Genomic DNA, 22,717 nt, shown 5'->3' with positions numbered 1-22,717 from the left:
CAACATTAACAATTTCAAACCTAAAAGGTACAGAAAGCCTGCAGCACAGTACAGCACAGCTATTCCAGCCTGGAGTCCATGTGGGGAGCGTTTTTATGCCAAATTACTTATTATTATTATTATTTATTACATAGAAACAGCTACATCTAAAAATGTTCAGTATAATGATTTAAAGATAACGTTTAATGCTAAAATATGAGGATGATGTTTTTCCCTTTTATAATCCATTTTCAGTTAAATGAATGAATGAAAGTGATTTGTTTATCTATATTGTATACAGCATCTCACAAAAGTGAGTACACCCCTCACATTTTTTGTAAATATTTTATTATATCTTTTCATGTGACAACACTGAAGAAATTACACTTTGCTATGTAAAGTAGCGAGTGTGCAGCTTGTATAACAGTATACATTTTCTGTCCCCTAAAAATAATTCAACACACAGCCATTCATGTCTAAACCTCTGGCAACAAAAGTGAGCACACACAAGTGAGTGAAAATGTTCAAATTGGGCGCAAAGTGTCAATATTTAGTGTGGCCACCATTCTTTTCCAGCACTGCCTTAACCCTCTTGGGCATGGAGGTCCTCTTCCACTCCCTCCATGATGACATCACATTGCTGGTGGATGTTAGAGACCTTGTGCTCCTCCTCCTTCCTTTTGAGGATGCCCCACAGATGCTCAATAGGGTTTAGGTCTGGAGACATGCTTGGCCAGTCCATTACCTTTACCCTCAGCTTCTTTAGCTAGGCAGTGGTCGCCTTGAAGGTGTGTTTTTGGGTCATTATGTTGGAATACTGCCCTGCGCCCAGTCTCCAAAGGGAGGAGATCATGCTCTGCAACAGTATGTCACAGTACATGTTGGCATTCATGGTTCCCTCAATGAACTGTAGCTCCCCAGTGCTGGCAGCACTCATGCAGCCCCAGACCATAACACTCCCACCACCATGCTTGACTGTAGGCAAGACACACTTTTCTTTGTACTCCTCACCTGGTTGCCACCACTCACGCTTGACACCATCTGAACCAAATGAGTTTTATCTTGGTCTCATTAGACCACAGGACGTGGTTCCAGTAATCCATGTCCTTAGTCTGCTTGTCTTCAGCAAACTGTTTGCAGGCTTTCTTGTGCATCATCTTTAGAAGAATCTTCCTTCTGGGATGAAAGCCATGCAGACCAATTTGATGCAGTGTCTGCAGTGTCTGGTCTGGGCACTGACAGAATGACCCCCCATCCATTCAACCTCTGCAGCAATGCTGGCAGCACTCATATGCCTATTTACCAAAGACAACCTCTGGATATGACGCTGAGCACGTGCATTCAACTTCTTTGGTTGACCATGGCGAGGCCTTTTCTGAGTGGAACTTGTCCTGTTGAACCACTGTATGGTCTTGGTCTTTTTTTCAGATCCTCAAAGAGTTCTTTGCCATAAGGTGCCATGTTGAGCTTCCAGTGACCAGTATGGGAGTGTGAGAGAGATAACACCAAATTTAACGTACCTGCTCCCCATTCACACCTGAAACCTTGTAACAATAATGAGTAACATGACACCGGGGAGGGAAAATGGCTAATTGGACCCAATTTGGACATTTTCACTTAGGGGTGTACTCACTTTTGTGCCAGTGGTTTAGACATTAATGGCTGCATGTTGAGTTATTTTGAGGGGCCAGCAAATTTACACTGTTATACAAGCTGTACACTTACTACTTTATATTGTAGCAAAGTGCCACTTCTTCAGTGTTTTTTGTAAGATACTGTATATACTGTAGGTTGATTTACTAAAGGTACATTATTCACTTTGCAAGTGCAATTTCCACAGAAATTATTAAATAATTAAGACTCTACTGACTTCCATCATCCGATCAGGTGCAAGAAAAATGCATTTTCGTTTTATTTTCCCCGCATGTGATTGTGTATTCTTTGTAAAGTAAAGCTTTACTAAACTCTGGAACAACTGCACTCGCTAAGTGCGCAATCTACTTGCCATTAATAAATTAACCCTAAAGTATTTAACAATTCATTCTGAGAATTGATAAGGACACATTGGGGAAGATTTAGTAAACCTTGAGCACTCAGAATCTGGTGCAGCTGTGCATGTTAGCCAATCAGCTTCTAACTTCAGCTTGTGCAATTAAGCTTTGACAATAAAACTGATTGGTTTCTATGCAGAGCTGCACTGGATTTTGCACTCTCCAGTTTTAGTAAATAACCCTCCATTATAGGAGTGGGGAGTAAAAAGGCATGAAAGCACAACAGCAATGAGAGATCAATTCTACAAAATAGGCAAAGGAGAAAAATATAGCACGGTCAGGTGTTACCGTCTCTGACAGAATGCCAGAGCAGACATTATGATAGTGCAAGGCCAACTAGATGGTACGTAAACACTGATGCTGTAACTTAATTAAAGTAGAGGAAGGCTGTGCAAACCATTGGTAGACATGGAGAAGCTCCTGCTTATAACTGAATCTAGCAGTGGTAGTTTCATGGATCACAGTTTAGTCAGTATTGGAAGCCCAGCTTCAACTGACCACTCATTGTAATTCTGTACCTAGTGGAAATAGTGGCATGTACCGGAAAAAAAACATGATTTATACTATTACTTAATTTTTGTATTAGGTGCGCCAGAAGATAATAACTACTTACTAGTTACATGCAAAACTCTAGATATCCTCTCTAATTTACAAATTAGCTCTAGTTCTCAATGGACAAAAAAATATAGAATAAATTGGATTAGAAAAAATTAGTCTCTAGTTGTCAAAGTTACGTGCTGCACATAGGTTTCCATGTAGCTTGTATCTTTGAATAATTGACACAACTAATACAGCTGGGGCACCTGGTTATCTTGGAACCTTCTTCTTGCCTATATGCAATACAGGAGATGCTTTTTTTCAAATTTCTTCTTGTTATTAATCACATAAAAAAACCTTACATATCCAAGTAATAGCAGCAAGTTTAGTGACGTTGCTTCATTACAGCTGCCAGTAAGATTCAGCTCTGCCTTGGACGGTTGTTCTGACCAATGACATGTCAAACAGAAAGAGATAGGGAGGAAGTTACACAGAAGAGAGACAGGAAGCAGATCCACCCACCAATCTAATTGTGAATTACATAGAACTCAGGCTAAGGGATTGTACAATCACTGTAAAGCATTAACAGTAGAGACGAGCCAGTGTACCTAAGTTCAGTTCGCAGCAGGTTCATAGAACATGACTAAAGTTTGGGTGCTGATGAATATGAACCCCACTGAAGTCAATGAGAGCTGAAGGTTAAAAAACAGGAATAGACTAATGGAATTGGGGGCTGGGCAAAAGTTCCCATGCACCAGCAAAAAAAACAAAAAGGTCTGTTTGGTGAAGCTAATGCTCTAAAGGAGAAGTAGTATAACCAACGTTTTTTTGCCTAAACTTTTCCTATTGACCACAGGACTTCAGTTACTTCTGCACACCTGTGTCCCATTTTCTGATGTCATAAACCTGGCCAGTCCCTCAAAAGATCCTGAACATATGGTCAGGATCCACCCATAAGCCTGGACTGGCAGCTGGCTCAGCCTCTCAGTCAGCAGCTGAAAGCCTGGGCCAGGTACTAAAGCCCCCTTCACAGCCCAGCACCCAGTGAGCAATGGAGGAGCAAGAGCAGAGAGGTGGTGATTGCCAGTCACCATCTCTCTGCAGGCTGAAGACTGAGAGCTGAGCGATCAGCAGTGTTTAATCGCTTGATTCTCAGTCTTAGGCCGTGTACACATGGGCAAACATGTACGATGAAACCGGTCCGCCGGACCGTTTTCACCGTACATGTCTGCCCGGGGATTTCTGTACGATGGCTGTACTAACCATCGTACAGAAATCCGCGCGTAAACAATACGCGGGGCGTGTCCGCGGTGTCGCCGCGACGTGGGCGGGCCTGCCAGTTAAATGCTTCCACGCATGCGTCAAAGTCATTCGACGCATGCAAGGGATGGCGGGCGCTCGGACATGTACGGTAGATCTGTACAGACGACCGAACATGTCCGAGCGGGCAGGATTCCAGCGGACTGTTTTAAAACAAGTCCAGGAATATTTGTCCGCTGGGAAAAGGCCCGGCGGGCAAATGTTTGCTGGAATCCTGCACGCTCGGGCGTACACACGACCGAACATGTCTGCTGAAACTGGCCCGCAGACCAGTTTCAGCAGACATGTTTGGTCGTGTGTACGGGGCCTTAGAGGCAGCGGTGGACTGCTTCAGCTTGGATCAGTGCTGCAGCCATCTAGGTATGTATGATTGTTTTTTTTATAATCCCATACTTCTCTTTTAGGGTCAACATTAAAAAATAAAAAGTCTGTGAGGTAGAACATCTATAGGATTACAGCAAAACTGATATTTACAAAGAAAGGAAATGCTGTTTTAATTGCCAGCAAGTGGGGAGGGATTACCTTTAAAAATACAGTGCCTTGAAAAAAGTATTCATACCCCTTAAATTTTCCAAATTTTGTCATGTTACAACCAAAAACACATACCGTATATACTCGAGTATAAGCCGACCCGAATATAAGCCAAGGCACCTAATTTTAGCACAAAAAAATGGGAAAACGTATTGACTCGAGTATAAGCCTAGGGTGACCATCTGCATGCCTCACTGTGCCTCACTTTGCCTCACTGTGTCCATGTGCATGCCTCACTTTGTCCATGAAAGAATTTGCGCCGTAAGTTATGGCGGCGTAGTGTAACTGTGTCGGCGTAAGGGCGCGCAATTCAAATGGACTAGATGTGGGCGTGTTTTATGTTAATTCTACTTGACCCCACGTAAATGACGTTTTTTTCTTTGTGCATCTGGGCCGTAGTGCCACAATAATCCACTTTAAAGTGTCTACATTGCTGAAAATCCATAAGTACCTCAACTTTATCTATTTGTGCGTAGGTGCTCTTCAGTGCATAACTCCTATATGGATATTCACTCACCAGAGCCAGTAGACCTCTTATATAACATGTAGGTCTATATGCGCTGTAAGGCCCTGTACACATGACCGAGTTTCTCGGCAGAATTCAGCCAGAAACTCGGTCGTGTGTACACTTTTCAGCGAGGAAGCTTCCTCGTCGGGCCGAATAGAGGACATGTTCTCTATTTCCTCGTTGTTCAATGAGGAAAGTCGGCCCACCGAGATCCTCGGCGGCTTCAACACTGAACTCGACAAGGAACTCGATGTGTTTGGCACGTCGAGTTCCTCGGACGTGTGTACGGGGCCTTAGAGATATCCTCCTACTTCTCCACTCTTTATCGTTACAAACAGAATGGATCACCCAGGGTTAATCTATTATTCACTGTTCTCAGGGGAAAGAACAGCCAGGTTCCTCTCCTCTCCTTTCCTCTCCTCATACAATACCCATTAAAGCGGGAGTTCACCCATTTATTAAATTTTTCCCCTTTTCCCCTTAGATTCCTGCTCGTTCGGTCTAGGGGAATCGGCTATTTGTATTAAAATATGATCCGTACTTACCCGTTTTCGAGATGCATCTTCTTCCGTCGCTTCCGGGTATGGGTCTTCGGGAGCGGGCGTTCCTTCTTGATTGACAGTCTTCCGAGAGGCTTCCGACGGTCGCATCCATCGCGTCACTCGTAGCCGAAAGAAGCCGAACGTCGGTGCGGCTCTATACTGCGCCTGCGCACCGACGTTCGGCTTCTTTCGGAAAATCGTGACGCGATGGATGCGACCGTCGGAAGCCTCACGGAAGACTGTCAATCAAGAAGAAACGCCCATTCCCGCAGCCCATACCCGGAAGCGACGGAGAGGATGCATCTCGTAAACGGGTAAGTAATGCTCATATTTTAAAACAAATAGCCGATTCCCCTAGACAAAACGAGCAGGAATCTAAGGCTAAAAAGTGCCCTCTAAGGGTGAACCACCGCTTTAAGGACACAAACAATGAAGAGATCTCCATTGTTTACCAACGTTTGATTTAAAATAATTAAACAAAACTTACAGTGCTGTGAAAAAAGTATTGGCTACCTTCCTGATTTTTTTTATTATTTATTTCTCACACTTAAATGATTCAGATCATCAAAAAAAAATGATATTACACAAAAATAACCTGAGTAAATCCAAGATGCAATTTTTTAATTATTATTTCATTTATTAAGGGAAAAAAGCTGTTCAAACCTGCTTGGCCCTATGTGAAAAAGTAATTGCCCCCTCCCTTGCTGAATCATGACTGAACTGTGATTAACCACATTTTTTTGTAAAGCTAAGAGCTGTTGAATCAAGAAATCACATAAATAGAAGCTGTCTGACAATGTGAAGCATGCTAACAGATCACAAAAAGACACACATCATGCCACAATCTAAAAAAAATTAAAGAACAGATTATAAACAAACATGTATCGGTCTAGGAAGGGTTTCAAAGCCATTTCTAAGGCTTTGGAACTCTAGTGAACCACCGGGAGAGCCATTATCCACAAATGGAGATAACTTGGAACAGTGGTGAACCTTCCCAGTAGTGGCCGGTCTACAAAAATTACTCCAAGAGCACGACGACGACTTATCCAGGAGGTCATAAAAGAACCCAGAACAACATCTAAAGAACTGCAGGCCTCACTTGCCTCAAGTAAGATCAGTGTTCATGATTCAACAATAAGAAAGAGACTGGGCAAAAATGGCATCTGTGGGAGAGTTCCAAGGCCAAAGCCACTGCTGACCAAAAAGAACACAAAGGCTTATCTCACATTTACCAAAAAACATCTTGATTATCCCCAAGACTTTTAGGCAAATATTCTGTGGACTGATGAAACAAAAATTAAACTTTTTGGAAGGTGTGCGTCCCGTTACATCTGGCATAAAACTAATACAGCATTTCATAACAAGAACATCATACAAACAGTCAGACATGGTGGTGGTAGCGTGACGGGCTGGGGCTGTTCTGCAGCTTCAGGACCTGGACGACTCACCATAATTGATGGAACCATGAATTCTGAGCTCTACCAGAAAATCCTAAAGACGAATGTCCGGCCATCAGTTTGTGCCCTCAAACTCAAATGCACTTGGGTTATGCGAAACACAACAGCAAGTCCACCTCCAAATGGTTCAAATAAAGCAAAATGTAGGTTTTGGAGTGGCCTATTCAAAGCCCGGAATTAAATCCAATTGAGATGCTGTATCATGACCTTACACAGACCGTTCATGCTGGAAAATGTGAATGAATTAAAACAATTCTGCAAAGAAGAGTGGGACAAAATTGCTCCACAGCAATGTGAATGACCCATTGCCAGTTATCGCAAACGCTTGATTGCAGTTGTTGCCGCCAAGGGTGGCACAACCAGTCATTAGGTTTAGGGGGCAATTACTTTTTCACAGCATTGTATATGCACTCACATAGTAATGTGCCACAGACCGGCACTGTAAGGATGCGCCACTCCACCCGCTCCATCCTTGGTGCGAGCATGTGCTCCAACTGGTGTAAGCGGTCATAGCCGTGCCTCTACGTGTTCTGTCTACCAGAACATCTTCAGGAAAGCTTCACCCCCCCCCCACACTTAATTGCATATTGGTTCAGATTACATTAGCCAAATTTAATGCCAGAGGTATGAACTTCCTTAAAAAGATCACAAAATTATATTTTTCATAAACAGAGAATTAACCTTTTGCTTCTTCTGGAAACACATTTTAAAGTAGGGCATAACCCCCAATGCAAAAGTTTGAAAGATTCCCACATAGAAATCCATGACTCACTCACTATGCTCAGGGAGGTTTTCATATTTTCGAAATATGCTGTTTATTCTGAAACATCCTCTCTTGCTGATATTTACTCTCCCAATCAATGCCAAGTCTGTCAGTGTCTCTCTTGCTAATATTTACTCTCCCAATTGGCATCAAATACTCTCTCAAGGTCCTGAAACAATTTGAAGCATTAAAGCCATTGTTGCTGGAGATCTTAACTTTATTTTTTAAGGTTCATTGAACTTAACAGGTAATTCATCCCTCCCTAAAGCATCCTTATCTAACCACAAACCCAAAATGCACAGACTGAAGCTACTGGATTGTTGGAATATTCTGAACCCCACAATTAATGGACTTTAGTCACTACTAGGCATGGTATGTACAGCTGAATAGACAACCTTTGGATACAACATTCCATCTTCAATCTTAACCTCCACAGTAGTGTTGAGCAGAATATGCCATATTCGATTTCGCGATATATCTCGAATATATATTTGAATATTCGAGATATATTCGCTAAATTCGAATATTCGTGATATTTTATCGAAAGTAAATGATTGCGATTTTTCGCTATTGCGAATGCGAAAATAATTGCGATTTTTTGATAACTGCGGTAGGAGCACTCTGATTGGCTCAGAATATTCGTGATATTTTATCGAAATATCGCAACATGCGAATGCGATATTTATTGCGCAATTTCGAGAAATGCTGGAGGAGCGCTCTGATTGGCTCAGAATATTCGTGATATTTTATCGAAATATCGCAACATGCGAATGCGATATTTATTGCGCAATTTCGAGAAATGCTGTAGGAGCACTCTGATTGGCTCAGAATATTCGTGATATTTTACAATACAAAATAATTGCGAATATTCGGCAAATGCGGAAGGAGCACTCTGATTGGCTCAGAATATTCTTGATATTTTACAATACAAAATAATTGCGAATATTCGGCAAATGCAGAAGGAGCACTCTGATTGGCTCAGAATATTCTTGATATTTTACAATACAAAATAATTGCGAATATTCGGCAAATGCAGAAGGAGCACTCTGATTGGCTCAGAATATTCTTGATATTTTACAATACAAAATAATTGCGAATATTCGGCAAATGCGGAAGGAGCACTCTGATTGGCTCAGAATATTCTTGATATTTTACAATAGAAAATAAAAAGTGTTTTGCATTGGTGGTGATTCTTTACTCTATCCATCTGTCACAGCCGTTTGTCAATCAAACACCTTAAAGATTGAACACGTTCATGCTGCATGCTTTGGACTTTTTTTCACTTCACATATCAAAGACATTTTTATGAAAGATTATTTTTCTATTATTGGGACTATATTTCTTTATATATTTGTTTCACTGTGTATTTCACAAGTTATTTGCGCTTGCTTATTTTATAATTTGCCCACATGTCTTGTCACTAGACATATTTTTTATTCTTGTAGAGCGACTCCATTTTCTGTCTTGTATTAATTTATGTTGTATAACATTTTTGAGTTGCTGCTGTATTCTCCCCTTTTTTAAGGTATGCGCAATTTTTTCCTTCTTACAAAAAATAATAATATCAAACATACAAATATTCATAACATACACATACACAAAGCCCCCCCCTTTTGCATCAGAGACAATCAGAGTTCTCCTACCACAGTTATCGAAAATTCGCAATCATTTTCGCATTCGCAATAGCGAAAAATCGCAATTTTTTTTTTTTCAATTTGGCAACATAATAGGATCGCCTCAGCTTAGCTACTCGGCCCAGGGTCTCTAATCATACCAGCAATGCTTTTAGACGTCGATAGGATGTGATCTGTTTTAAAAATCAAATTGAAAAAATGCGAATATTCGGAATTGCGAATATTCACCGCGAAATTCGAAATATAGCGCGATTTCTCGAATATGCTATATTCGAGTCGAATATTCGCAATGCGAATATTCGTGAGCAACACTACTCCACAGCAAAAAAAATTCAGATGTTTAGCGTTGTTGAGCCAGAAGTGGAACCATTGTAATAAAAATGTATCAGCAGGATCATAATGTAATTAATTTATATTAAATAAAGCTAATTTAAAAGAGCATACTTTGTTTATACACAAATTATTGTAATCTTTGACAGACACTTTAACCAGCAGAGGTAGCGGTAAACCAATGTATTGATCAATTTCAAGGTATAACTATACATTAAATCTTGTCTTCTAGATTAAAATCTATTCTTAACCACTTCAGATCCGCGCTATAGTAAAAATACGTCTGCAGCGCGGACCTGAAGTGCCAAGTGGCCGTTTTTAAACGGCCTGTCGTTTCTCTGCTGGAAGCGCGTCCCCGCGATCGCGCTTCTGCAGAAAACTGTGTTGGCCGTGTCCCTCGGACACAGCCAATCACAGATCGTGCTGAATGGCCAATCACAGCAGCCATTCAGCATTCGATCTAGCCGTCCAATGAGAGATGATCTCGAATGTAAACAAATGAGATCATCTCTCATCGCCGGCTTTCTCTCCTTACACACAGACCGCGTGTGAGGAGAGAAAGCCTTTTACAGTGCAATCCATCGTTACAGTCTAAAAAAAAAAACAGTGAGTGACATAAACACTACCCACAGTCCCTGCCAGTGCCACCTTCCAGTGCCACCTTCCAGTGCCACCTTCCAGTGCCATCAGCCAGTGCCACCAGCCAGTGCATTTATCAGAGCCACCTGCCCCTGCCATCAGTGCCACCTGCTCCTGCCATCAGTGCCACCTGACCCTGCCATCAGTGCCACCTGCCCCTGCCATCAGTGCCACCTGCCAAAAGTGCAATCTGCCAAAAGTGCAATCTGCCAAAAGTGCCACCTGCCAGTGCCACCTGCCCGTGCCACCTGCCCGTGCCATCTGCCCGTGCCATCAGTGCCGTCAGCCATCAGTGCCACCTGCCCGTGCCACCTGCCCGTGCCATCTGCCCGTGCCATCAGTGCCGTCAGCCATCAGTGCCACCTGCCATCAGTGCCACCTGCCGCCAGTGCCACCTGCCCGTGCCATCTGCCCGTGCCATCTGCCCGTGCCATCAGCGCCATCAGTGCCACCTGCCATCAGTGCCACCTGCCATCAGTGCCGTCTGCCATCTGCCCGTGCCATCTGCCAGTCCCATTTGCCGTCAGTGCCACCTGTCAGTGTCATCAGTGCCACGTGCCATCTTTTGTCATGGCTAAAAGATCTTTTTCACTTACGGAGGCATACGAAATTATTGCGGCCGACGAGAGCAACGGGGAGCTCTGCGATTCGGATTCCTCCGCAAGGTCAGACGCCGGATCTGATGTTGACTATGAGCCGAAAGTTAGCAGTGAAGAGGAAGAGGAGGAAGAGGAGGAAGAGGGGGAAGATGAGGAAGAGGAGGAAGAGGGGGAAGATGAGGAAGAGGAGGAAGAAGAGGAAGAAGAGGAGAAAGAGGAAGAAGAGGAAGAAGAGGAGGAAGAGGGTCCGCCCGCCAGACGAAGGCGTATTGCTAAGGAGGCAGTGCCATCCACCAGCACTGCTGTGCCATCCACCAGCACTGCTGTGCCATCCACCAGCACTGCTGTGCCATCCACCAGCACCGCTGTGCCATCCACCAGAACCGCAACACCTCGTCAAGCAAGGTCACGTACCAGTAGGTCCCATGCCAGCCTTCCCTATTCCCTTCAGTACCCCTTGTGGCTTCCTCCTAATTCAGGAGAAGCCAACATTCCCCCTTTCACTGCCCAGCCAGGAGTCCAAGTGGACACAGAAAATTTTGCCCCAATAGATTTTTTCAGTTTAATTTTTACTGAGGACTTGCTTTCCTCAATTGTTTCCCAGTCCAATCTCTATGCCCAACAATTTATTTCCAGTCACCCCACATCCTATTATGCCCGTCCCTTCCAATGGAGACCCCTTACAGTGGAAGAGTTTAAAATTTTTTTGGGCCTCGTATTCTGTATGGGACTAAACCACAAAAACGAAGTACGTTCATATTGGTCAAAACGCCCCATATACCACATGCCCGTCTTTTCCTCAAAAATGCCCAGGTCCAGATATCAAATGATCATGCGATTCCTACACTATAGTGACAATACCCAGTGCCCTCCCCGAGATGACCCAAATTTTGACAAACTTTATAAGATTCGGCCACTACTAGATTATTTTTCCCAAATTTTCCCCCAGTTGTTTACCCCGGACCAAAACATCTGTGTTGACGAGTCACTTGTCAAATTTTCTGGCAGGCTCGGCATAAAGCAATTTATGCCCTCCAAAAGGGCCCGCTATGGAGTGAAGCTCTACAAATTATGTGACCGTGCCACCGGATATACCTATGCCTTCAACATATATGAAGGAAAGGACAGCCAGCTACACCCCCCTAATTGCCCAGACTACATAGGAACCAGCGGGAAAATTGTTTGGCAACTCCTAAACCCGCTCATGGAGAAAGGCTACCACTTGTATGTGGACAATTTCTACACAAGTTTGCCCCTTTTCCGAAACCTGTATAGAAAGAAGACACCCGCATGCGGCACCGTACGGTCGAACCGGAAGGGCTTTCCTCAAAGCCTCGTCACCAAGAAGCTAAGAAAAGGGGAGACGGCGAGTGCACGCAATGAGGAAGTTCTGGCCGTGAAATGGAGGGACAAAAGGGATGTGTACGTGCTTTCTACCATCCACAACAATACATGCGTTACCATCAGAAGGAGGAATGGGCAAATCCAGAAACCTAAATGTATCCACGAATACAATAAGTTCATGGGGGGTGTCGATTTCAATGATCAAATGATCGAGCCCTACCTTTCCACAAGACGATCATACCAGTGGTATAAAAAAGTTTCAATTTACTTATTCAATTTGGCCATATACAACACGTACGTATTATATTGAAAATCCACTCCAAGACCCAAATCCTACCTTTACTTCCAGGAGGAAATCACCACTGCCCTTTTATACACCAGCAACCCACCAGCAACCATTCGATCCGATGTGGTAAGCCGACTCTACGAGCGCCACTTCCCAGATAAAATCCCTCCCGGACCAACAGGCCGAAATTCCCAAAAAAAATGCCGGGTGTGCTCCAAAGATGGAGTGAGAAGAGACACCCGTTTTTATTGTGCCCAATGCCCTTCCCAACCAGGCCTCTGCATAGACGGCTGTTTCCGCCGTTATCATTCCTTACTAAATTATTAGTCACTTCCTGCCATTTACCTTTACACCCCTTATGCCTCTGCTTGCTCTGTATTTGACCCTGGCTTGTTATTTGACCACGATTCTGCCTACCGATTTTGTTTATACCTCTGCCTGATATGGAACTGACCCTGGACTGTTATTTGACCACGCTTATGCCTACCGATTCTGTTTATACCTCTGCCTGATCTGGAACTGACCCTGGACCGTTTGACCATTCTTTTTGCCTGCCTCTTGGACTGATCTTTTACCCTGCCAGTGGACTAGTGGGATTCAAAGCACAGGGGTCTCACATGTGAGGGGCTCCAGAATTGTTTTTCTGGATGAAGAAAACTATTGTTTTTGTTTTCTCATTCTAGATTAGGGTCTGGTTGCCCGGAGGCTTCAAAGAGATTTGGGTGGGAGAAGCCTCTACCCCTGTCCCCATTCTGTCCTGAACGAGGCCCTACTTCTGCCTGCTGCCTGTAGGACCTATGCCATCATGCCTGTTGCCTGGACAATTGCATTTTCTTTTGCTGACCAAGTCCCTGCCTGCTGCCTGGACCAGTGCTATCGTCCCGTGGACAACTGCGCTACTAAAACCACAGGTACATTTTTTGTTTACCCTTTGCTTAGCATAATGTATTTTGGTGTGTAATTCTTGTCATGTGTATGCTATGTGTCCCTAGAACACCGGTTGGTCTTCCTTGCATGTTGGGCCTCTGTATGTGGTCAGGCTGTGAAAAAGTCCCACACATGTGGTATCGCCATACTCAGGAGGAGCAGCAGAATGTATTTTGGGGTGTAATTTTTGCTATGTACAGGCTATGTGTTGGCAATATCTTATAAATGGACAACTTTGCATAAAAAAATTGCGTTTTCATTTTTTTTCCACATTTTCCAGAAACGTTTGGAAAAAAATGAATCGTTCAAAAGACTCATTATGCCTCATAGATTATATGTTGGGGTGCTAGCTTTCCAAAATGGGGTCACTTTGTGGGCATTTCCATTGTCCAGGTGCTCTAGGGCCTTCAAAAGTGTAATAGGTAGTCAACAAGTTAGATGTGTAATTTATGCTCCTAGAACACCTGATGGTGCTCCCTGCATATTGGGGCTCTGTATGTGGCCAGGCAGTGAAAAAGTCCCACACATGTGGTATCGCCATACTCAGGGGGAGTAGCAGAATGTATTTTGGGGTGTAATTTTTGCTATGTACAGGCTATGTGTTGGCAATATCTTATAAATGGACAACTTTGCGTAAAAAAAATGCGTTTTCATTTTTTTCCCACATTTTCCAAAAACGTTTGGAAAAAAATGAATCGTTCAAAAGACTCATTATGCCTCATAGATTATACGTTGGGGTGTTAGCTTTCCAAAATGGGGTCACTTTGTGGGCATTTCCATTGTCCAGGTGCTCCAGGGCCTTCAAAAGTGTAATAGGTAGTCAACAAGTTAGATGTGTAATTTATGCTCCTAGAACACCTGATGGTGCTCCCTGCATATTGGGGCTCTGTATGTGGCCAGGCTGTGAAAAAGTCCCACACATGTGGTATCGCCATACTCAGGGGGAGTAGCAGAATGTATTTTGGGGTGTAATTTTTGCTATGTACAGGCTATGTGTTGGCAATATCTTATAAATGGACAACTTTGCGTAAAAAAAATGTGTTTTCATTTTTTTCCCACATTTTCCAAAAACGTTTGGAAAAAAATGAATCGTTCAAAAGACTCATTATGCCTCATAGATTATACGTTGGGGTGTTAGCTTTCCAAAATGGGGTCACTTTGTGGGCATTTCCATTGTCCAGGTGCTCCAGGGCCTTCAAAAGTGTAATAGGTAGTCAACAAGTTAGATGTGTAATTTATGCTCCTAGAACACCTGATGGTGCTCCCTGCATATTGGGGCTCTGTATGTGGTCAGGCTGTAAAAAAGTCTCACACATGTGGTATCGCCATACTCAGGAGGAGTAGCAGAATGTATTTTTGGGTGTCATTTGTGGTATACACATGCCATGTGAGAGAAATAACCTATTACAATGACAATTTTGTGAGGGGGAAAAAAAAAATAAAAAAAATATTCATTTTGCAAAGAATTGTGGGAAAAAATTACAACATCAAAAACCTCATCATGCATCTTACTAAATACCTTGGAATGTCTACTTTCTAAAAAGGGGTCATTTGGGGGGTATTTGTACTTTCCTGGCGTGTTCAGGGCCCCAAGAAATGAGATAGGCACCGGTACAACAGGTGTGATATTTTTTTTATGATTTGCACCATAGCTTGTAGACTCTCTAACTTTCACAAAGAGCAAATAATATCCACTAATTTGGGTTATTTTTACCAAAGACATGTAGCAGTATAAATTGTGGCCAAAATTTATGAAGAAAAATTAATATTTTGCTAAATTTTATCGCATAAACTAAGAAAAATTCATTTTTTTTCAAAATTTTCCGCCTTTTTTCATTTATAGCGCAAAAAATAAAAAGTCCAGAGGTGATCAAATACCACCAAAAGAAAGCTCTGTTTCTATGAAAAAAAGGACAAAAAATTCATTTGGATACAATGTTGTATGACTGAGTAATTAACATTCAAAGTGTGAGAGTGCTGAAAGCTGAAAATTGCTCCGGGAACGAAGGTGGTTTAAGTGCCCAGTAAGCAAGTGGTTAAATGACAAATTCACATATACCAGTCTGGCTTTGTATCTGGCAGGGAGGCCAAAGATAACACTACCAGAGTGTGTAATTTGATTCTATACTTGCACACATAAACCTTCTCTTTGTGCGAATTACCTTGTACTACAAATAGAGATGGGAAGGCCTGAAAAAAAAAAATTAAAAATTTGGAAAAAACATGTTTTTTTTTTAAAGTCAGTTTTAAATGAGTCTTTTATTTTTTTTACTAGTAATGGTGACGACCTGTGACTTATAGTGGGACTTGATATTGCAGCGGACAAATCTGACACTAATTGATACTTTTGACACTTATTTGGGAACCAGTGACACAAACACAGCGATCAGTGCTAAAAATATGCACTGTTACTGTACTAATGACACTGGCTGCAAAGGGGTTAACATTGGGGGCGATCAAAGGGTTAACTGTGTTCCTAGCCTGTGTTTGTGTACTGTGTGGGAGGTGCTTTTACTAAGGGAAGACATGGATCCTTGTCCCTGCTTTACAAGAACACAGGATCCATGCCTTCCCTACTGACAGAACGGCAATCTGTCTTGTTTACATAGGCAAACTGCCATTCTGCCTCTAACAAATGATCAGTGGGTACCAGCATACATCGACTCCGTGGTACCCGCTGATTGGCTCCCACTGTGCATAATCATAGCGTGATTCAATCACATAATGCAGGATCATATATATCTATATAGATATATATCTATATAGATATATATGTATACATGATCGGCCACCCTGTAGCAGTAAAACTTCTATAGGGCATTCATGAAGTGGTCAATTGATTATAATAAATCGGCCCCCCCTCCAAAAAATAAAAGTCAGCAGCTACAAATACTGTAGCTACTGACTTTTAATATTAGGACACTTACCTGTCCAGGGGTCCCGCGATGTCGTCACCCCAGGCGATTTTTCAGTCAGCTCTCGGGTGCTGCAGTCACCATTCCTTCTAAAGGTAAACTGGCAGTTAAGTCTTGCGGCTTCACAGCCAGTTCCCTACTGCGCTGAGCTTTCTGGTGGTGGTGGAAGTTAGAGGGGGGCCAAACTTCCAGACGATCTTGCTGCGTGGAGGTCTCCCGGAAGTGGTGACGGGTACCTGTAAAAAGCAGGTAACTGCTCCCCCCTTCTCCTCGAAAGGTGCCAAACATGGCAGTGGAGGGAAGGAGAAAGCAAACAAGTGTAACTTGTTTAAAGCTCCGCTTTAAGTTTGTTAGATAGCTGAAACATCATTTAGGTCAATAATTCTGTGTTTATTTTTTAACTTATTACTAACAATAAAAAACATATTTACTTAAAAAATAAAGTAAAAACTAGATTTAAATCCTGTCTTTAAACTGGGTCTTTTACTCATAATTATTTCACAGTTGTGATCACTGTTGTGTGCACTGTGTATGAAAAATGAATCAACAGTTCAGAAGAGCCATGAATGAACTAAATGGAAACAATCAGAATGGGAATAAACACTTGTAAAATGAAATGTATGATTACATGAGATGAACAAAAAAGGTGCTAAGAGCTAAGCTTAATGGCGTAAACATGGAACTTAATTACAGTATATGAAGACTATAGCTGACATGAAGCACATTTCATTTACTTTATACCAGCAAATAGGGCATATGAAATGTAATATTTTAGAAAGTGGAACTATCATCCTTATAAAACACCCTCATAAGGTTAATACTAAAGTCACATGGAATGGCCCTTATGGTGCTCATGTGTAATTATTACACAGGAAAGTCCCTACTGTCCCTTTGTGAACATAAACACAATACCATCTTGTGCTTGTTTTTTGGCATTATGAAACTCCAATCACAAAAGTTCTTAATGCAGTTTTATGATCCTGATGCAAAACAAATTCTCACTAACAAGTGCCACTATGCAAGAAGTCTGCAGTCCACGTAAGACCTTTTGCTGTTGAGGTCAGGCTATTACATCTGTGCTACCAAATTACCGCTACAAAGTTAACAATATACGGCAGGGTATCAAATGCTAGTAGTAATCCACTGTTCACTATGTCAGGCTTATATGTTTAAAACATACATAGGTAGATTCACAAAGAGTTAGGCCGGCTCATACTAAGGGGTGTTTGATTACCACCCCAGGGCAATCGTAATTCTAAATATAATTATCTACAGATAAGCCGACCTAACTCTGAATCTGCACCGACCTATGTTTAAGTGTATTCTCTAACAAAGATACACTTAAACATATCTAAGATAGGACGGCTTGCGCCGTCCTATCTTAGATTGCAATGTTTTGGTTGACCGCTAGGTGGTGCTTCCATTGCGGCCGGCCTAGATTATGTAAATGAGCTTGTACGCCGATTCCCGAACGAACGCGAGCCCGCCGCAGTCGATTAACGTAGTTTCCGTACGCGATAGGCCGCCTAAAGTTATTCCACCTATGAGGTGGAATAACAATGTTAAGTATGGCCGCCGTTCCCGCCGCGAGGTTTGAATTTTTTACGTCGTTTGCGTAAGTCGTCCGCGAATCGGGATTTACGTAGTTTACGTACGCGTCGAAATCAATAGGCCCATACGGCCTACTTAGCCGCAATGCGCACTGGAAAATGTAGTCGCCCAGGGCATGCGCAGTATCAAAAAACGTCAAAAAACGTGAGGTCAAGCCTCATTTCAATACAACACGCCCCCCTCCAAGTCATTTGAATTAGGCGCGCTTACACCCGCTCGTTTTAGGCTACGCCGCCAAAAATTAGCAGGTAAGTGTAGCCTAAAAAGACTAGGCTAGGCCGCAGTAAAGTTAGGCGCCCCTACGTGAATCTACCTATCCGTATATAATAGTCACGCCATCAGGGTACCATTGTGATTTTTCCAAGACAATTTATATCAGTTTAATTCTGTGTGAATACCTTCTGACAATTTAGTCTGTTTTACAAGCTACGTCAGCATCTATGTAATTAGAAGACATATCTGTTTTTCGAGAGGCAATAGCCTAATTTAACCAAAAGTAAGCTCAACATGCAAAATATTTTCAGGCTTTTACCCCCAGTGTACTAGATCTTACCATCTTCATTTATTACTAAAGCCACAGTTTTTATAACAGATGTTGTAATCTTATATGATAGCTCCGCTTTCTGCCGTAATGATCTCACTGTACCTAACATGGTTAGTTAGGTTCTTTTTGGAAGAAGACAGGTAAACTATCTACTTCCAAAATCAAAGCGTGATTGCAAATAAAGGCTGCAAAGCTGGCACAAAGCAAACAGCACACATTACGGCACTGATTAGTTGTTAACGTTTACAGCACACGATTTCTGCTTGTTGATACTGTGCATTAAAGCGGAGCTCCACCCTAAAGTGGAACTCCCGCTGATCGGAACCCTCCCCCCTCCAGTGTCACATTTGACACCTTTCAGAGGGGAGGGGGGTGCAGATACCTGTCTAAAGACAGGTATTTGCACCCACTTCCGGCCACACAGTCTCGGGCAGACTGCGGGCATGACGTCACCTCCCGTCCCTGTCCCCCCCCCCGTTGTGTTCTGGGAACACTCAGCTCCCAGTACACAGCGGGAGCCAATCGGCAGGCGTAGCGCGACCCGCGCATCCGCCGTAGGGAACCGGGCAGTGAAGCCGGAGCGCTTCACTTCCTGGTTCCCTCACCGAGGATGGCGGGAGCAGCAGAGTGATGAGCGATCGCTCGTCCTCTGCTGCGGACGCCGCTGGACTGCAGGACAGCTAAGTGTCCTAATATTAAAAGTCAGCAGCTGCAGTATTTGTAGCTGCTGGCTTTTAATATTATTTTTCAGTGGAGCTCCGCTTTAATTCTGCTCACTGATTGGTTGCTAGAGGTTACTGCATATCATTACTGCTTGCATACTGACTGGTTGTTAGAGGTTACAACACATCTCCTTACTGCCTGCACATCATGGACTGGGGAGGTGAGGGGACCCATTAATAGACAGAAAACTCCTAGGGATCCTAGGAGCAGTGGCAGTGCTGGGGGGAGGGGAAGGTGTGATCAATGACAATGCTGATTTTTTTTTTACGATTACCAATATAATAGCAGTTTACACTGACCACTAATGTAATAGGGGGTTTCACTGACCAGTGACCACTAATTTAATATAAGCATTTACAGTAACCACCAATGTAAGAAGGGATTTAAACTGATCACCAATGTAAGGGGAACATTCACATTGGCCACTAGCGTGAATGAAAGGATTATACACCAAGCCCCATTGTAATAAGAAGATATACACTGACCACCAATGTAACTGAGACATTTAGCCTGCGTTAAAATTTGTGTGTGTCGGGAACGCATGCAAAATCACTTTCCTGGCACTACAAAAATGTGCTGCACTTTAGCAGTTACACAACATTGCTATAAATTGTTAATGATACTCTCAAGCATCTACTGACATGTGCCTTGGCACTGTGTGATTTTGGGACTTTCTTCAGCATTAGTAGCACAAATGTCTGCCTAGCTGGTGCTTGCTCTGACTGGATGAAGACAGAGATCCATGTTCCTGATCTCTATCTTCTACCCTGTCAGAATGGCGATCTGCCTTGTTTACATAAGAAGATCGCCATTCTGCCTCTCTGGGGAACAATCACAGGTGTTCCCCCCTTTGTTATACTTTAACCACTTGCAGACCGCCTACTGCAGATGTACTGCAGCAGGTCGGCTCTATTGCATGAAACGGCATCCCCTGTATCCTCCGGCAGTGCATGCGCCCCCTAGTGTCTATTGCACGTAATGATGTACAGGTATGTTGTTTGCGCAATAGAGCCAAGCCAACCTGTTGCAGTACATCTGTGGTAGCCAGTCGGCAAGTGATTATAAAGTATAACCAAAGGCATTTTTTTTGTTTTGGACAGAGTGGAGAGAGATTAGAAGTAGTCTGTCCGTTTTTATTGCTGTCTGTGCTCCTGTTAAGAAGATTCACCCTCTTGTCCCCTGTTTACCATTATCATTGAAAGTCAAAGTAAAAGAAAATGCCAAATGTTGAGTTGTCCCCAAAAAAGTAATGGAGGGGAAATCTTCCAGTATGGACACTAGTTCAGGTGACCTGGGTATCCCCATGGAATTTCCCTAATTTGCAGGGATTTCCTCTCACGTCCTGTTTGGCTATGGGACAGAAAATGAAGGAAAATCTCCGCAATGGGACACAGATTACAAAAAAAAAATCCGACAGGGGTTTTCTTCCCCTGCACTATCCAAAAAAAATAAAAAAAAATTGCCCATAGTTCTACTTTAGGAGGGGTACAGATAGTAGAAGACAGTAAAGTCTATTTAAGTATCAGGGAATGCTATAAAAGCAGAAAAGCATACAGTCTATTTGAATATAAGACATGAATACAGGAGGTGTCTCAGAATTTACAATGTATTAGAGTGTGAGAAATTACAGGGAATGTGGAAGAGAATATATTAATTTAGGTGATACAGATAGACAACATTTGTGGAGTAAAACAGGTTTCAGTTTTGTTTTGAAATGGTCTGGAACCCCTGGATTAGATATCTTCAGTCCCCTTAGGGGGAGTAGGGTGCCCACATGTCCCAGATTGCCGGGGACTGTCCCGCAATTGAAATGTCTGTCCTGGGTCCCGGGCACCTTCATTCCGGGACAATACAATGTCCCGGAATGAAATAGAGGACACAGCCACCCCTACTAACTAATAACTACATTTCCGGAACTGGTTACTAGGGCCAGCGCTGCCTGGCATCTTGCAACCAGTGACAATTTACTCTCAGACAGGGAGACCGGGAGCGAGGCCTGCACCTAGTGCAGCACTGCTGTCCCCACCCACCTGTGCACCTCCTCCTTCTCCGGCACCCAGCAACAAGCAGCAGGGACTGGTGTGATCTTCACCAGATAGTGAGGCCACTCCTTTCCTTCTACGCATGTGGCCCATGCAAAGGGAGTGACAAAGGGAGTGACAGCAGCACTGCACCTGGTGGCAGGCTATGGGTGGCAAGCGGCACTGCATCTTTTGGCAAGTGGCACATTCACCTGACAAATAACCCGCCTCCAAATTCCCCATTAATCCCGAGACTACATTACTCCCTGCCTGCCCCTCATTTTTTGGGGGGAAGGTGAGAGAGGGTGCGTGTCCCTGAATGGCAGTTTGGAAATGTGGTCACCCTAAGGGGGAGGGGCTGGTGTTCTGGAGCGTGGAGATCAGTGGCAAATCTTCTTTCTTCTCATTTTCGTCCTTCTCTTTCATTTAACTTCTACCGTTTTTACCTGATCTTTCCCCCTTTATTTTTATTATTTCTCTGTATTTCTCAGAAAGGGCTTTAGGGTTGTCTTTTACCTGGCCCATAATTGGAAATGTGCTGTTCTTTGGATTGCGGTTGGCAAATTTGGACAATTTTCTCCTTTCCTAGGAACCGAATATGAATATTATTTCTAAGTTGTTATATATGTTGACACCATAGGTGTGCGCAGCCTATTGCATTAGGGTGTGCACCTCAAAGCTCAAACACATTTTTGTGTGTATGTGTGTATACAGTATATACTGGCGGCATCAGTAGAGCAGTGGATAGTGTCAGTAGGGCAAAGAATGGTTTCAGTATGGCAGTGGAAGGTGTCAGTTGTTCTTATTTGTATTATTTTATTTTATACAATTACATTTTTTGTACAATTTTTTTAGGAGCTCCGTTAGGGGGCTTTGGTGAAATATAAGGGGTTTAAACAAGGGGAATATGTGCCACACAGAGTGATAAGGGTGTGCCCAGGTACACCTGGCACACCCTGTGCGCACGCCTATGGTTGATACTTAACATACTTTGCTTACAGCATGGGTGCCCAATCTTTTGAAGAGCGAGGGCCACATAAGCAACTTGGTAACTGGTTGCGGGCCACAATAAGTGGAGTGGACGGAAGACAGAATCCGTGTCCGCTCAGTATATGCAGAGCGGACACAGACACATCCCACTCTACTCTGAGGCCCTCCCATCCAATCCAACCAGATGGAAGGGGACAGATCCCCTTCTGTTTTTCTTGTGGATTGGAGGTAGGTGGGTGCAAATGGACACAAGTCCGTTTACATCTGCCGCTCCATACAGATGAATGGGAGGGTCTGTCTGGGTTGAACTGATCGTGTGAAATGGGTCTAAGGCTCCTTTTTCACACGGGTCGGCAACCTGCGATCTGGGCTTGCGAACCCGCTATCCCAAAGCAGGAGGTCGCGGGCCACATCAGAGGGCTTCGCGGGCCACATGTGGCCCCCGGGCCGCTGGTTGGGCACCCCT

At 43.3% G+C, this 22,717-nt stretch overlaps 1 protein-coding gene across 1 annotated transcript in view; it reads right to left on the bottom strand.

The window, feature by feature from the left end:
* LMTK3 (lemur tyrosine kinase 3) overlaps positions 1 to 22,717 on the bottom strand; it is a 121,291-nt gene that overhangs the window by 74,077 nt on the left and 24,497 nt on the right. The window lies entirely within an intron of this gene.

This window comes from Rana temporaria, chromosome 10, assembly GCF_905171775.1.
Source record: "Rana temporaria chromosome 10, aRanTem1.1, whole genome shotgun sequence".
In the NCBI taxonomy this organism is placed as follows: domain Eukaryota; kingdom Metazoa; phylum Chordata; class Amphibia; order Anura; family Ranidae; genus Rana; species Rana temporaria.
Note: the sequence above shows the minus strand (reverse complement) of the source record. Positions and strands in the feature narration are given on the sequence as shown.